A 14,727-nucleotide genomic window follows, 5' to 3' on the forward strand; every position below is an offset into this window, starting at 1 on the left:
CCAACGTTGCAAACCTCATCGGCTAAAGTCAAAGCCGTGCTGTTGAAGGACCCCGGCACTCTTTCTGTAGGCTTGTTTATGTGCTGATTCGTGGTTTCCAGCCATTCGCGACTAGTCGACTTTCACCTTTTATTTTTCTTGCGATAGGTTGGGGGTATATATACTGAACTTATCCACTGCCCCAGAGGGTCGCCTGGTGCTACACAAAACAAAGAAATGCCCACACGTGTCAGCCCGGACCTTCCCTGGAGTCTCTCAGGCAATCGTTACTTACAGCACCGTTCACGGAGCACGGCCTCGCCAACAGGTGCGATAACGCCCTCGCTTTTTGCAATGATCTCCCATCATGACCCAAACGGTCGGTCATACGCTCAACCGGCCCCCTCGATCAGTGTGCCATACGACGTAGCGAGACCGCGAGAGAAGCGAAACACTAGATAAAAATTAAAGAGATGCTCGGCGAGACGACCACGGCCGCTTTATTTTTGCGCCGTAAAACGCGGAGAAAGCGTCGCAGCCTTATCAGCAGCGGCAGCATCGTGAGTGCCACGGAAAGACTCGTCCAGAGGAGGCAAGAACTGAGCCCCCACGTACCATCAGTCTCGTCGGTCCGGGGCGGCGCGCTCGGATAGGCGAAGGAGAGCGGCTGCTCCTTGCAGTTGGGAAGAGCCAGCAGCGGATGATATACGAGGGTCGTTCAAAGTTCGAGAGGACCCCCCTTACCCCTCCTTCGTATCCCTGGGCCTGACAGGCAGCGGCGGCAGGTCTCGCTGGCCGCCTGTTTTGCTTCCAGAGGAGGGGGGCAAACGAGAACGCTGCTCTCTTCTTGGCCGCAGTGCCTTCTTCGAGACAGACACGAAGCCGAGCTAGTCCTCTTCGACGAGCGACTGTTTCTGCTTCGAGTGGCGGAGGGCCGGGTGCGCGAGCGCTGCTCGCAATGACGGCTGGAGGGGTGGGGACTGTGGGTGTGTGTGCTTGGCTTGGGCAGGACGTTGGCGTTGGACGATGTGAAGGGGGGGAAAGGAGGGCCGTTTGTGCGGAACTGGAGCGGCGAGCCGCGGTCCTAGAAGAAGGAAGAGAGACCGAAGCGGGAAGGGTATCTGCTTTCTGTCACGGATCGTGTCCGCCGGATGGTGCGTAATCGGCTGCGAAGAGAGTCCTTCCCGGGACCACAGTCGCTGTTTTTTTCGGGGGGCCCACCGAATGAGGGTAACGGCTCGGAGGGTTGTTTGGTCTGGCCTTGGCTCGAATAGCTATGATGCGGGGCCGCTGCCGGACCAAGATGTGCATAAAATTGGCACAGGCTCCACAGGACGTGTATGAGCTAGTGGTTTTTGTCTCAACAGGAGGTTCTATACCTTCGACAACGTGAGTGACGGGGAGAAATCGGGGAAACAAAAATGGCGTTAGCGTTAGCGCCGAAGCCACACTTTCTCTCTCTTTCCGAAGGAGCAAGTGATTCGTTCTAACTTTTGCAGACGAGAGTCTTCCGAGAACTAGAAGTAAAAACAACCCTAACAAATCATTCCACCGCTGAAATCGTTTTGAAACTGTCCAGAAGGCGAGATCACCTGTGTCACACATCGATGCACGTCGCGCAACTCTGCATGGAAGCAGGTTGAATAAAAGCCGATGGTAGCACCGTTTGCCTCTTTCATTTCTTCGATTTTTCTTATTCCGTCATCAGCTGCTTCCATCCCATCCCCCGAAGAACTGCGCGCGCGTCTCCTCTCGGAAGCGTGTACAGGACGATTCCCAGACGGGCTATCCCGTGGCGAGATGGAAACAGCCCACGCCCGCAGGGGGAGAGGGTGGAACTGGAGCTTCCACTCTCCAAACTACATCCCACCACCGCAAGTAGTTCTCTCTTTCTTTCGACAGGAGGCGAGGGATCATCATCAGCGCCAACAACAGCAACAACAAAACACACGCGCACACACACGGGCGAAAAACGCCGGAGAAACGAGATGCCCTGCCGCTTCCTTCCAGTCAAGCCTGGCAGGACGAGGCGGCCGCGTGCACCGTCACTGGGGGACTCCCCTGCTCCCCTCTCGCCCGAGCGATTGCTTCTTCTTCTTCCTCACTTTGTCTCTCTCGCTCCGCTCAAGTTATGCCCCCTCCTCGAACTATAGCCTAGTGAATCCGTGCGAAGATCCACATGATGGCGCTATTCTGGCCTTTTGGGGCGCGCACTTCTTTCCCTCCGCAATAAGCTTTCTTCGGTCGGTGGCGTGTTTGTTTCGGCCGGCCTGACCTGCGATGCCCCCCCCCCCTTCTCCCCTCGTCCCTCCTTTCCACCGAACCTCCCGTTTCTATCTCTCCGTGAAATGAAACATACGAGGAAATTGAGGCAGTGCCGCCCTCTCGAAAACAAGCAAACAAAAAAGGTGCTGCCGTTTGCGTGCCGGCATCAGCCAAGCTCGAGTCTCGTCTGTTTGTCGGTTTGTGCCTGTGTGAGGTGCGTATTATACGCGCGTACGTTTACACGCGACGGAACTGGCTGGTATAGGGAAGTCTATTCGCTGTATCAAGGGCCCCCGTCACTGTAGTCATCCCCCTCTCCACGTCCCGGGCCACCTTGCATCGTTACCTCTCGATCGATGAAGGACTCCTGATGGATGGACGCTGGGTATTCGGGCACTCGCGCTATTCAGCATCGCCTCGCGTTTTTACGTATGTCCACCGGGCGCGAAATGAGCTCTCAAACTGTTGCCTTTTGTGTGTTTGTGCGCGTGTATGTGTGTGTGTATTTTCTTTTGCTGTCGCGTATTCGCGTGCAGCGCCCTCATGCGCTCGGAGACAAGCTCTGGCTGGACGGGTTAACAAGAAGGTGAGGGCGAGGGAGAGAGCGCGGCCAGCTTTTAGCTGCTTGAGAGCACGCGCTCATATAAAAACAGATAACGTGATTGATGCTATATTGATCGGTTGGTCGACTGGCTGGTGAATAGTGCGATTAAACGATCCATTTGCTCAATGTATGTCCGAGGTTTGTTTAGACCTTAGGTTACTTGTGTGGGTGGGTACACTTGAGACTCGGGACGGTGGGGGAGGGGGGGGGGGGGGAGAGGGAGACTTCAAGTCAACTGCCAATGCACGCACCTGTCCTCGCCCCTCCTCTCTGTAAAGCCTTTGGGTGACCGAGAGTAATCAAATAAGTCTGCGTTTGGCACTCTCCCCTATGAGGGATCGACTGGTGCTCGACTTATGGTGCTCGACTGCTGACCCGAAGGTCGCGGGATCAAATCTTGAAAATGGTCAGTTGTTGGGCTAGTTGGTTAAACATGTCTTGCGTAGGGGAGCGCGGATTTGGTTAGAAAGAAAGACACCACCGTCGTGGTGTCTTTCTTTCTAACCAAATCCGCGCTCCCCTACGCAAGACATCAAATCTTGGCCGCGGCGGCCGCACATCGATGGAGGCAAAATGCTAGAGGCTCGTGTACTTAGATTTAGGTGCATGTTGAAGAACACAAGCTGGTCGAAATTTCCGGAGCCATCCACTACGGCGTCCCTCATTATCATATTGTAGTTTCGGAACGTAAAACTCGAGCAATTATTATTATCATTATTTTTATTATTATGGGGGAAGAAAATGACGTTTCATAACAAAAAACAACTTTTCTTTCTTTTGTGTAGCCCCACTCTACTGATATAATCAAATTGGTATTCGCACTTCCCATTCAAAGACTTCGACTGTATACTTCAAGACCCGGTTTTGAATTATTTCGCAGCCCCTGCTCTGAAATTCAGCTACGCCGTCCTCGTATTCTTCGTTGAATGTATACAGCCCTGTTAAATTTGCCACTTACTTTGTTTCTCGTACCGTTAGCGAATAATTACCGATATAGTTTTTTTTTTCTTGCACGCTAACATACAATTTTCCCATCCCGCATTTGTTACTATATATAGGTCTTGGTAGTTCATTTGGGACTACCTCTCTGAAACTGTGCTATTGATTCATGTCGGCATAGCCCGACCGCGGTGAACCAAGGGTGTTAGACCTCCTTGGATGTTACCCGTCAGACATAAATACTGCGTGACAGTAGTTTAGCCAGAAATTTATTTATTTTTTAGGTGGGGGGTGGAGGAGAGGGTTTAACCATGTTGTACGTATGTTTGTGCGCGCGTTTCTATCTGTGAGTGTGTCTATCTGTGAATACACAAGCAAAATTGGAAAAATGTCGCGGGGATCGAGGGGGGGGGGGTGTTATGATTAATATCCTGACCTTAGTTGTGGATGAATATAAACATTTACTGCAGTTTGCCGTTGCGCACGACGAAAGTCAACAAAATCGTAACAAGTTTTGTTGCATTAATTTATTAAAACATTCATTAAAGCTTCACGCCACATCGATTCCCCTTCCATGTACGTTGAATCTCATTTCTCTTTCCCTCTCTCTCTCTCTCTCTCTCTCTCTTTTCCACGTCGTCCTCATAAATTCAGACGTTTGTGTAACTCGATATCGGTTTCCTTGCGGTTGCTTGACAGGCTTCTGGAAATAAAATCTGGTTTCAACATTATCTTTATTTTTTTTAAAGGCAAGCAAACGAAGCAATAAACACGCCGGAGAGCATTCCCAGAAGATATCGCTGCGACGCATGAGTGGATCGCAGGATTTCTCACCTCCGAAGCACGTGAAGCGCGAAAACCGATATTCGTAAACAACCGCTTTCGTATGCGAACTATATACGCTCGTCGAATATCGTTTACCGCTGGATTCCTCAATCTCTGGGAAGGCGTGCATCGTCGTCAGCTCGCAAGCACACGTCGTTCGTACCGACAACTATACGCCATCGAATTCAGACGTGCGAAGCCAGCGCGTTATATTAGCCGCTCGCGAAACTGCGCACTACCTGCCCATTGTGCCTCGGAAAACCGTATAGGTGTAGCACGCCCCCTCTCGTATGCGGCTCTGGCTTCCCTATACCTACGTTGGCATATCGGAATCCATGCTTATTTCTTGTACCTGCTTTGTTCTATACGTATAAGACCGTTTGTTGTTTACCCGTCGTGAGTACGGCTTGCTCTGCGGTTTCCCGTCCTCTGGGTGTCCTCAGGAGAACGCGGAAGACACGGAACGCGATCGCGAAAGGTGTCTATTATACTGCGTCGTTTATGACGAGAACCGTGCGCACTAACGGGACAACGAAGATGGATCACGGGGCATTTAGAATACTCGACTTTGTATAGGCGTGTGTATACTTGTTTTCTTGCCTGGACTCATGCTCAAAACTTTGCCGTGTATGTGCTGCAGGATTGTACATTAATGAAAAATTAAGGCAGCTTCGTACTAGTGGTGCCAAGCCTGAAGGAAGTGCGGAGCTGGGCAGCCTTCTCTGTTTCTCTTCGGTTTTCTCTTTCTTTCCTCCTCTCTTTCTTTCTTGTTCTCTTTTCCAGGTTTTTCTGTCTTTTTTCCTCTCTTTATTTCTAATTATTTCTATTTTTCTTCCTAACTTTTCCCTTTCTTTCTCTCTCTTTCTGTTTCTTGCTCGCTTCCTCTTTTCTTCCCATTTTTATGCGTGGTTTTGCCTGCGTTACGCCAAGCGACGACAGCAAACGACAGCACACGATAGCCTGGGCCCCTAAAGTGCTCCGCACATGATATCATCATCAAGGCGCTGGAAAAACAAGAGGAAGAAGACTTCTCCTTGGCGCGAGCGCGCGCTCAATATGCTACAGATGGCTATGCTATACGTGGTTTTGCCGGCGTTACGCCAAGCTATATATACATGAGACGACGACAGCATACGACAGCCCGGGCCCCTAAAATGCTCCGCACTTAAAAAGTACAGACAACAGGTGGCCATAGTTCGTGCGATAATGCATGGATTGACATAATAGCACGACAGGAAAAATTGTTAGTGTATTGCGCGATTTTATCAACAAATTTCTTAGTTAGAAAGAGAAAACAAGTAAGAGTCTCTTGGAATAACTCCGAAATAAGACTGGCCATTACGTGTTCGTAACATCCTAGTGTTTATTCTTAGTGCATAGGGATGATGTGAATAGATTCACTTTATATCTCCATAACAATATCGTGGTTAGTCTCGTCTATCACTACAGAGTATATAGCTGCGCTTACCTTTTAGCTAAAAACAAAAACAAGAAAACATACATGTGCAGCCGAAATGAAATTTCAGTTACCTGCCTCGAAGGTATGCGCATAATTTGTACAACTATTCTGTTGATATCCGGAAATAAGTTTCGGCTTGAGTATACACTGACCTATCGTTAAAAAGAAGGAGAAAAGAAGAGCGATGTATTTAGCACCAGAAGAGATTGCGTTTAAACGGGAGAAGCGATAAAATACAACGAAGCACCTTTGGGACGGAGCTTGAGCAGTGGTGAGCCATTTTATTTATTTATTTTTACCCTTCGGGTACCCAGTACACTACATATAGGAAGGGCGATCATACGAGAATATATCAATCTGATAATATACAAAGGTTAATTGTTAAAATAACATAGGTTAAACGATATAGCAACAATACACAAGCAAGTTAGCACAAAACACGTAGGACAATATACACAATAAAAAAACTTGGAGGACGCTTGAGCTTCGCCTTCAAGAGTAGAGCGCGATAGCGTAAGTTGGCCTAGTGCGCATCGCCTTCTCAACTGCTAGCCTGGCTTTTGTTCTTGGTGCATGCCTCAACCGTGCCGTAAGGAAACGAATGACTGTGCGCATAACATTGGCCGTTTCAAGGTATCCTATAGAATGCCATACTGCAAGTACAATTGTTGCGTGCCCACTACGCCATAATTATTCCTTTTGCGAATCAGCGAAGGGCCCACTACGCGTCCGTAAGGCAACACGCCAGACTACGATGCTTTTGCTGCTGATGATGATTAAATATGTCTGAGCGCTTTGTAATGGGTGGACATTTAAAACACCCACTCGTTGCGCAATTCACATGTTTTGACGCCTGGCGCGATTCTACGCTTCTGCCACGCAATACTACATGCGTTACGGAGACTCCTTCCACTACATGACGTTCATATAGTGTTTTTTTTTTTTTTTAGAACCAGTTTCAAGAAATAGCGAGGCTCTGTGGTAAAACACCTGCGTGCCACGCAGAAGGCCTGAGTTCGATTGTCACTCGGACCCGAACATTATTATGATTTATTTTACTTGTATCTTTCTCGATTTTTCGATCATGGACAAGATGATTTTTCGCTCACAGCCAACGACGCCGTCACCGACACCGACGCCGACACCGGAATTTCTGCGAAACGAGCTCTTTAACGAAATCGCGTTAATATAAAATACGCGGAGATACAACATGTGTCATGATCAGAGGTTTACGGTATGTTGCGACAGCCTTGTCGGCTTGTTCATCCCTCATCGGCCAAACACAACAACGGTTGAATCATGTAGCAGTCCGTCCTGTAATGCTTCAAGGACAGTGCAGCGAAGTTAAATAAAGTACACGGTGCAAAATTTGATTTCTGTGATGACGTGTGCGTGCTTGCAGTTTTCCGTGTGTGTAAGTGTGCGTATGCCTGCGCACGTGCGCGTGCGTATTCAGTCGTGTTTGTAATAACAATATCTGAGGTATCTATACCTGCCAACACCATGATATAATTTCGAGGCACACCGCTACAGTTGAGGGGTCCGGAAATTTCGACCACATAACATTCTGTAACGTGCTCGTACATCTAAGTGTGCTCGGGCCTTAGCATTTCGCCTCCATGGAAATACAACTGCCGCGGCCGTAATCGAACCCGCGACCTTCGGGTCGGTCGTGTTTGTGTATATGTGCTTGTTTGCTTGTGTATGTCTGTGTGCGCGCATTTGCTTTTGTTTGCGTGCTTGAGTGTTTGCGTACGAGCGCGTATACTAAACAAATCCCGAGGCACCGCCGTCGTCGTCGTGACAATTCCGGTCGCCTGGCTGTATATATACGAGGCTGATGCGCGGAGCGACACGATCCCCGTGTGAGCCAGATAGCGCGTGAGGTTCACACGCGTAGAAATAACGAGTGTCCGATGACGCGTGCGCGAAACTGAAGAACTCAATGTTATGCGCGTCGCGTTCGGAGGCAGCGAACTCTTTCCTTTCGGGGCTCTCCCCCGTAGTCCCACGCTGCAGCCGTCTTGGTCGCTTGGTCGACGGAGGTCGCAGACGGGCCCGCTCCACACGTTGGTTCAAATCTCCTTCTCCTTTTACTCCCGTACTCTCCATCCCTGTGGCGCTGAGTCGTGCTCCATAATGGGTTGCGGAGATAGCAGCACCTTCTCTTTTTCCTATCAACAACCAATTCAGTTGTATCTGTCTTGTCAGGCAACGAGAACGTGTTTCGCGATCCAAGGGCCGGGAACGGTACCTTGTTGCCAGAAAATGGAAAGTATTGCCGTCTTCTGCAAACCGTGAGGGAGTATGCCTCAGTGTCACAGGAAAGGGAGCAGGGGAATAAACATTTGACGGCATGTTACACTCTGTGTAACACTGCAAGGCGAAAGCCTGCTGGACACTTGGTAATGCATTTATAGGCCTCCCAAGCTCGGCCAGGGGCGCTGCGTCGCACGCGTTTCGCCGCCTTTCTTGCAAAAACCGGTGGCTTCTCTCCCCGCGCCTGGCTTTTGACTGCGCTGTCTGAGCGCGTTCAGGCGCCCTGCACGCGCTGTTCTCTGCTCGCCGTGCACGTGCAGCTTCACGTGTCGCTTGCTCTGAAGGTTTAGAAAGATCCCAGAGATGGAAAACGAGTTTTCACGGAGGGATTCTCACCAGAGGAGGACGGTTGATCGACCACCTTTTCGGGACCGAGCAGGTCGTCAAGGGCGATGCTGTCTGTGCGAGCGCTACGTGCGTGCCGATGCTGAACGGGCACATTTCTTTGACATGAATAGGGAGGTGGCTGCGCTAGTTCTGTAATTATGTTACCGGTAAAACACACATTCGTTGCGGCAGTCGTGTCTACTCGGAGCTGTCAGCAAACACCCAGCACGCTTTCGCGTGCGTTTTCTATTGATACATTTTCGATTGCTTTGATGCCAAGTTTGTCGTGCGGCTTTAAATTTATTATGAGCTCACTATGAAGAGCATAAATTTACATCTGCCCTGTTGAGTCACTGGCTGCATCGCAATGCGCAGTGTTCAGTTTCGTGGGAGTATCACTTTTGCCGAGGTTTGCATCGAATGGTAACAACGTCGGATCGCAAGTTGAATGTCACCTTGGATTTTTTAGAGCTCCCTTTGACAGCATAATGATACGCGCAAACAAAAAATAAATAAATATTTCATGCCCACTTCGACCATGCATGTTTCTTGCAGAGGCGTGTTTCATTTCGAATAATATCGACGCCTGATCACGCACCGTGCTCGCTTATTCGAATGTCGCTTTGGTTGTTTCGACAGCTCGCTTGGTCAACTTCATACTATACAGAGGCGTAGCCAAGGGGGGGGGGGGGGGGGGGGGGTGTTCAAACCCTCCCCGAAAATTTTCAATTTTGCTTGCGTGTATGTACACGCACACATACAAACTGCACGCACGAACATACATAATGTATGGTTGGACCCCCCCCCCCTCCGAAAAAAATTTCTGGCTACGCCCCTGGTGCTATATACAATACCCACTGGGATCGCGCATGTTTATGATTATGCCGAGATTTGTGCCCGATGATAAGCGCATCTGAATTCGCGAAGCCATCGAAAATTTAATTGCCACCTTGGTTCTTTTTTTCAGCTCGTTTCCAAAGCGGCAACTGTACATTGCCCGCGGATCACGCACATGCAAGGGTTTTTATTACGTGCCGAACGCATGACATTATTACGAGGCACGCCGTGGTGGATTAATTCGGATGAATTTCGGCCACTTGGGGTTCTTTAACGTGTACGTAAATCTAAGTACGCCGGTGTTACTGGATTTCGCTCCCATCGAAATGCAGCTGCCGTATGCGTGAATCGAACCCATGACCACGATCTCAGCACCGCAACACTTCAGCCTGCTAAGCAATCACGGCGTGTCGCATGCAAGGCCATTATAAGCGCTCAGTGCAAACATGCAGCTTAATTCTGTTTGCAGGGAGCCGCGACGGGAAATGTACTGCAATCAGCTGAATTAAACACTTTGTACTCACGCTAAGTTATTTAAACTGTGGTGTAATAAGCCCACATGCTCCGCTGCTGTCACATTACAAATGGTTGACTCGGAAAGCCAGCGCGCAATCTCGAAACGTGCAGCGGCTGTCTATTTGTTGTAGCTTCGGTTCACAAACGCACTTCCTTTTCAAATGAGCACGATCATCGCGTTTCTCCCCGTTAATAGTTCGTAATACTGTGTACGACAAAAATTGCTTCAAGGTGACAAGACCGCAAAAGCATCGCGGCGAACTGCCATAATCCACTCTTGACGCATCTGTTCCTCGCACTGCTTGCATTGGAAACGGTAGAACATGACAGGAAGTTTTCGGCTCTTCGTCATTTTTAAACTTTTTTGACAGTTCACAATGCAGCAGGAGTGCATGCCTGCTTTCGAGTGCGACGAAGGAACGGCACCCATAGCGTGAAAAATGCGAGATAAAAGCCCCGCGGAGCACGTTCTCCGCGCGCGCAATGGGAAAACCAAGCAAGAGCGACCCGTCCGAGCTACCGGAGGTTTCCCCTCTCTCCGCTGGGGCGGCGGCGGCGCTGCGCAAACTTGAGCGTTGGAGGCCTATACAGTCATGGAGCAGACTTCTTCCATGACAGAAGGAGCGGCAGTGTGCAGAGACGCGCATTAGGTATGGTATGAATAACTTTTTATGGTATGAATAACACACGCATTAGGTGACCTTGCCGTTTCAATTCGTTTTCATTGTGTCTCCTGCCCGCTGAAGGTTTCTGCACCTCACGTGTTGTTGCACGACCTCCGCGATCATTGGTCCACCTTCGACCAAGCGGCGATGCCATGACGTCATCATGTGATGTCACGATAATCTCATAATGACGGCACAAATTTCTTCGATACGTGACGCCATATGATCTCGTCGCGACGTCATCGGCGACGTAGGTCACGTGGGTTTGTGTAACCCTTCATTCGCCTGCCCTGTTTCGCTTAAACCGTGTTTCGCTTAAAAGTCCGCTCAACGAGGCAATTGAGGTTATCGCCTTAAAAGAAGAGCAGGTTTGAAAGAACTTGTGCAGTGGGCGTTCGCACATCTACAACCTCTATCGACCAAGCGACGAAGGCATGCGTCCGCTTGCGACTGCTGCTGCGGAGCGCGTGTTTGCGATCACCGCGGGAAATAAACTCTCAGCTGCGGTTGGGAGGAGGGCCAGCCTCCTTCTATGCGCTAAGAAATATTTGACAGGCTACCAACCCTTTGCTCTCTCTTCTCGTGTGTTCTCGCCTGCTCCTTTTCGTATGCATCTGTGGCGTGCTCTTTCTCTCTCTCTCTCTACGCGGATCGGAAGCAAAAGAAGGGCCCGTTGACTGACAGCGCGATGTGCCTCCGCGGCGCTCTCGAATGTGTTTGGTTTAACGCAACGAACGTGGCGGTTCGCTGAATAGCGAGCGAGGTCGCCAGAGAGCGACGGTTCTTGCGCGAAGAAGCGAGATGTGTATACGTGCACGTCCCGATGAATAGCGCGGGCGTGCGTGAGTGTGTGTGACGGCCCGTTTCTTTCATTTACTTCTTTTGTCGTATCTTATTGCGCGTTGGTAGCACGCTTCTATTCGCCTTCCGGGCTTCTGTGCAGCGCAGTTCTGTTCCGGGTTTTGGAATTCATGCAGTAGCGAGTGATCGATCGCGGTTCGTTGGATTATTTATTTTTTTTATCTATTTTAGCGAGCGTGAGTGCGACGGAGAGGAGGAGATCATGGACGCTTTTTTGAATAGCGAACATTGTTGCATTGGAAAAAGCACGGGCCCATGACATGGTCGCATTGCTCATAGTTCGCGCGTTTCCATATCATAAAGGGCGCAATAGCGGAGCTTCCCGTCAATGTCACACGCGGGACAGTCACGTGACCTGTCACGGGACTGTCCCGTGACGTCATACCACCGCCATAATTTCAAGTAAAAGGAAGGTTTCTGAGCGACGTTGCATGAGGATGGCTATTCTGCCAGTTCCGATGGTTGGCCCGGGGAGAGCCAGTAACCTCCAACGTGCCGTTTCACGGTTCTCGCTATTTTGCCGGCATCACTGCGGCCAGAACCAGAGTCGACATCGACGCGCCACCCTGCCAATGACGTCACTTGTGACGTTTCTGCACAGGTCACGTGACCCTCCCCTATGCTAACGACCGGAAGTTCCGATATTGCGTCCTTTAGGATATGGAAAGACGCTGAAGCGTGACTCGTGGAGAAATTCGTGTTACGTCATACGGGTAGAAAGGTTACTAAAACAATGCTTGAGCAAGTATTGACACATTCGTTAGAAAAATTATTTCAATATTAGGAAGCTGTGTAACCGAGATGAGAAGCACTGTGTTACGTAGTAGACAAGGATTGCGAAATAAACCCTGCCTAAAATACACATCGCTAAGACATTCATATGCACGTTCTATTCGTGAACCAGCAGCAACTCGGTCTTTAAATTCTTTTTTTTTTATTTGGTCTTCGCGGAGGCTGATTCGATCGCCATTTAACGTATAGTCTGAATAACTTATCCATTATCTCAGCCTTGTGTACATGAAACACTTTTATTGCATGTGCGTTTATGACAATAGCTCTATACTGACGCGTTGAAGACATCAAAGAAGCTGCAATAAGAGTTTAAACAGAAAGTTTTGTTCCTATAGCGTGCTTCATCAGACAAAACATGGCTGTAGCGGCAGGTGACCAGTCATGCGAAACAGTTATGGCGGATCGCTCTTTATGTGTTGTATAGAATTCATTGTGCGCCGACAACCTTACTTTATTTTTTCGTCGCTGGCACAGGTATTGGTTGCCGCCGGCACAGGTATGGTTACCTCCTTGATCTGAAGTGGGGGCCGGGCAGACAGATATGGTCATTTTGTGCTCTGTTATGCCATGGCAAAAAAAAAATTCGGGGGGGACGGGGGGGGAGGCATGGGCCCGGAGGGCCCCTCCCACCCCTGGCTACGCCACTGGCCCGTGTAATGTGCCATGCCAGTGCAAGTTGAAGAATACCCCATGGCCTAAATTTCCGGACTACAGCGTGCCTCACAATCATATCGTGGTTTGGGAACGTAAAACCCCATGCAGACATTATTATTACCCAAGTTTTCCGTGAACCCTCAGTGATCTTGCTCAGGGCGATCTGGTGGGCTAGTTGTTTATGCAAGTCTATGCGATAACAGCACACAAAAGCTTCTTAACACGGACCGACAAAGTATACCGCGAAGTGCTGACTGCAATTAACTGTGATATCTACGGTCACCCAATGTTGGCCACGGGGCAAAACGAACACGTCTTATCACACAACATGATCGCGGCGATGATTCTGTCGTGCAAGATATCGCAGCGATTAGTTCACCTAAAACGGTCGATGACATCACGGCAGGATACGCCAACCATAAGTTGCTCGACTCGACAGTCGCCTCTATCGCACAAGCAGCATGTATTCACGTGGTCGATTTCTTATTTTCGTTGTTTTGGGTGTTCAATTTGGCCTGACAAGCTGTTTATTCTCGACTGTACTTTGTGTGAGTGCTTCGCTTCGCCTGTCTGCCTACGCACCACTTCACTGTCGTCGATATACGTGTTAAAAGCAATGGAAGCCGTCCACACCCCGTCGGATGCGGCTGCGTGGGGTTTTCCTTTTAGCTGTTCTTGCCTGGGTGTGAAAAGAACCCAACTATGTTGGCAGTGAGGAAAAAAAGAGCTACACGGAGACTGATCGCCGATGGTATGCTGAAAAACTTTCTGTGAGGTGAGCAGCCATGGGATCAGAGTATGCACATTCTCCAAGGTGGCCGTTCTGACGGAAACCAACGAGTGATCGCCACTGGTACGTAGTAGCAGCTTTCTCATGCCGCTCTCGCTGTGAACTTCCATTACAAGAAGCTTCTGATGTCTCAGTATACATTTCGTGAGGCTTGCACTGTATAGCTAGAAACCGAGTCGTGCAATTGCTTTCTTCTGAGCTCCAGGCGCGGTATACTTAATGTCACATCTCATAAATACACAACCTTCGACCTACGCTTAACTTAGCTCATATCGCTAAAGTCAAGTTCAGTGATACCCCTTTTCGTCGTCGTTCGTTGTCGGAAAAGCGCAGCTGGCAAATTAGGCGTTTCGCTTCATTTATTTTTTTCTGTCTTCCTGGCAAGGCGAAAGTAATAATTCCAGTCGACTCGCTTCCTTGAGTTGTCATCACTTTCTCCGCGCCTCTAACTTCACTCCCGTGGCAAAAACGAGAAAAAGAAAAATGGTTGTTCTACTTAGTGAGCGAAGCTATACACCGTTAGCCAAGAAAATTTACGCAGCACGTACGCCAGACTCGTATATCTCTCTATACCGCATCCTTTTTCCTCATTACCGCGTCTTTTTTTACAGTCGCTCATTACACCCGGACTCACGAAGGCGTGAAAACGAGCCGCACCGTAAAAGGCGGAAGCCGCGTTTACCCTCTCTCATTTTCGCGCCATTTCCTTCTCACCCCTCCCTCAGCTACTAATCACAGCGCAAAAAAAAAAAAAAACCGTGTCAAGAACGTGCCGGCCTCTTCCTCTCATCAACCCAACTCTTACCACCTCGTTTCGGTGTAAGCTTCAAGCGACAATTTACGGAGCGACCGAAGGGGCCAAACGAATGCCGCCCGTAAACGAAAAAGTAAAATA

At 49.5% G+C, this 14,727-nt stretch overlaps 1 protein-coding gene across 1 annotated transcript in view; it reads left to right on the plus strand.

Annotated features, from left to right (window-relative positions):
• Nucleotides 1-13,800: 13,800 nt before the first annotated feature.
• The window catches only part of LOC119397465 (probable serine/threonine-protein kinase tsuA), a 38,688-nt gene continuing 37,761 nt past the window's right edge, over nucleotides 13,801-14,727 (plus strand). The window contains exon 1 of the mRNA XM_037664891.2: nucleotides 13,801-13,895. The gene's annotated coding sequence lies outside the window, so the exon portion shown is untranslated. The remainder of the gene's footprint in view (nucleotides 13,896-14,727) is intronic.

The sequence above is a fragment of the Rhipicephalus sanguineus genome, chromosome 6, assembly GCF_013339695.2.
Source record: "Rhipicephalus sanguineus isolate Rsan-2018 chromosome 6, BIME_Rsan_1.4, whole genome shotgun sequence".
NCBI classification, from domain to species: Eukaryota; Metazoa; Arthropoda; class Arachnida; order Ixodida; family Ixodidae; genus Rhipicephalus; species Rhipicephalus sanguineus.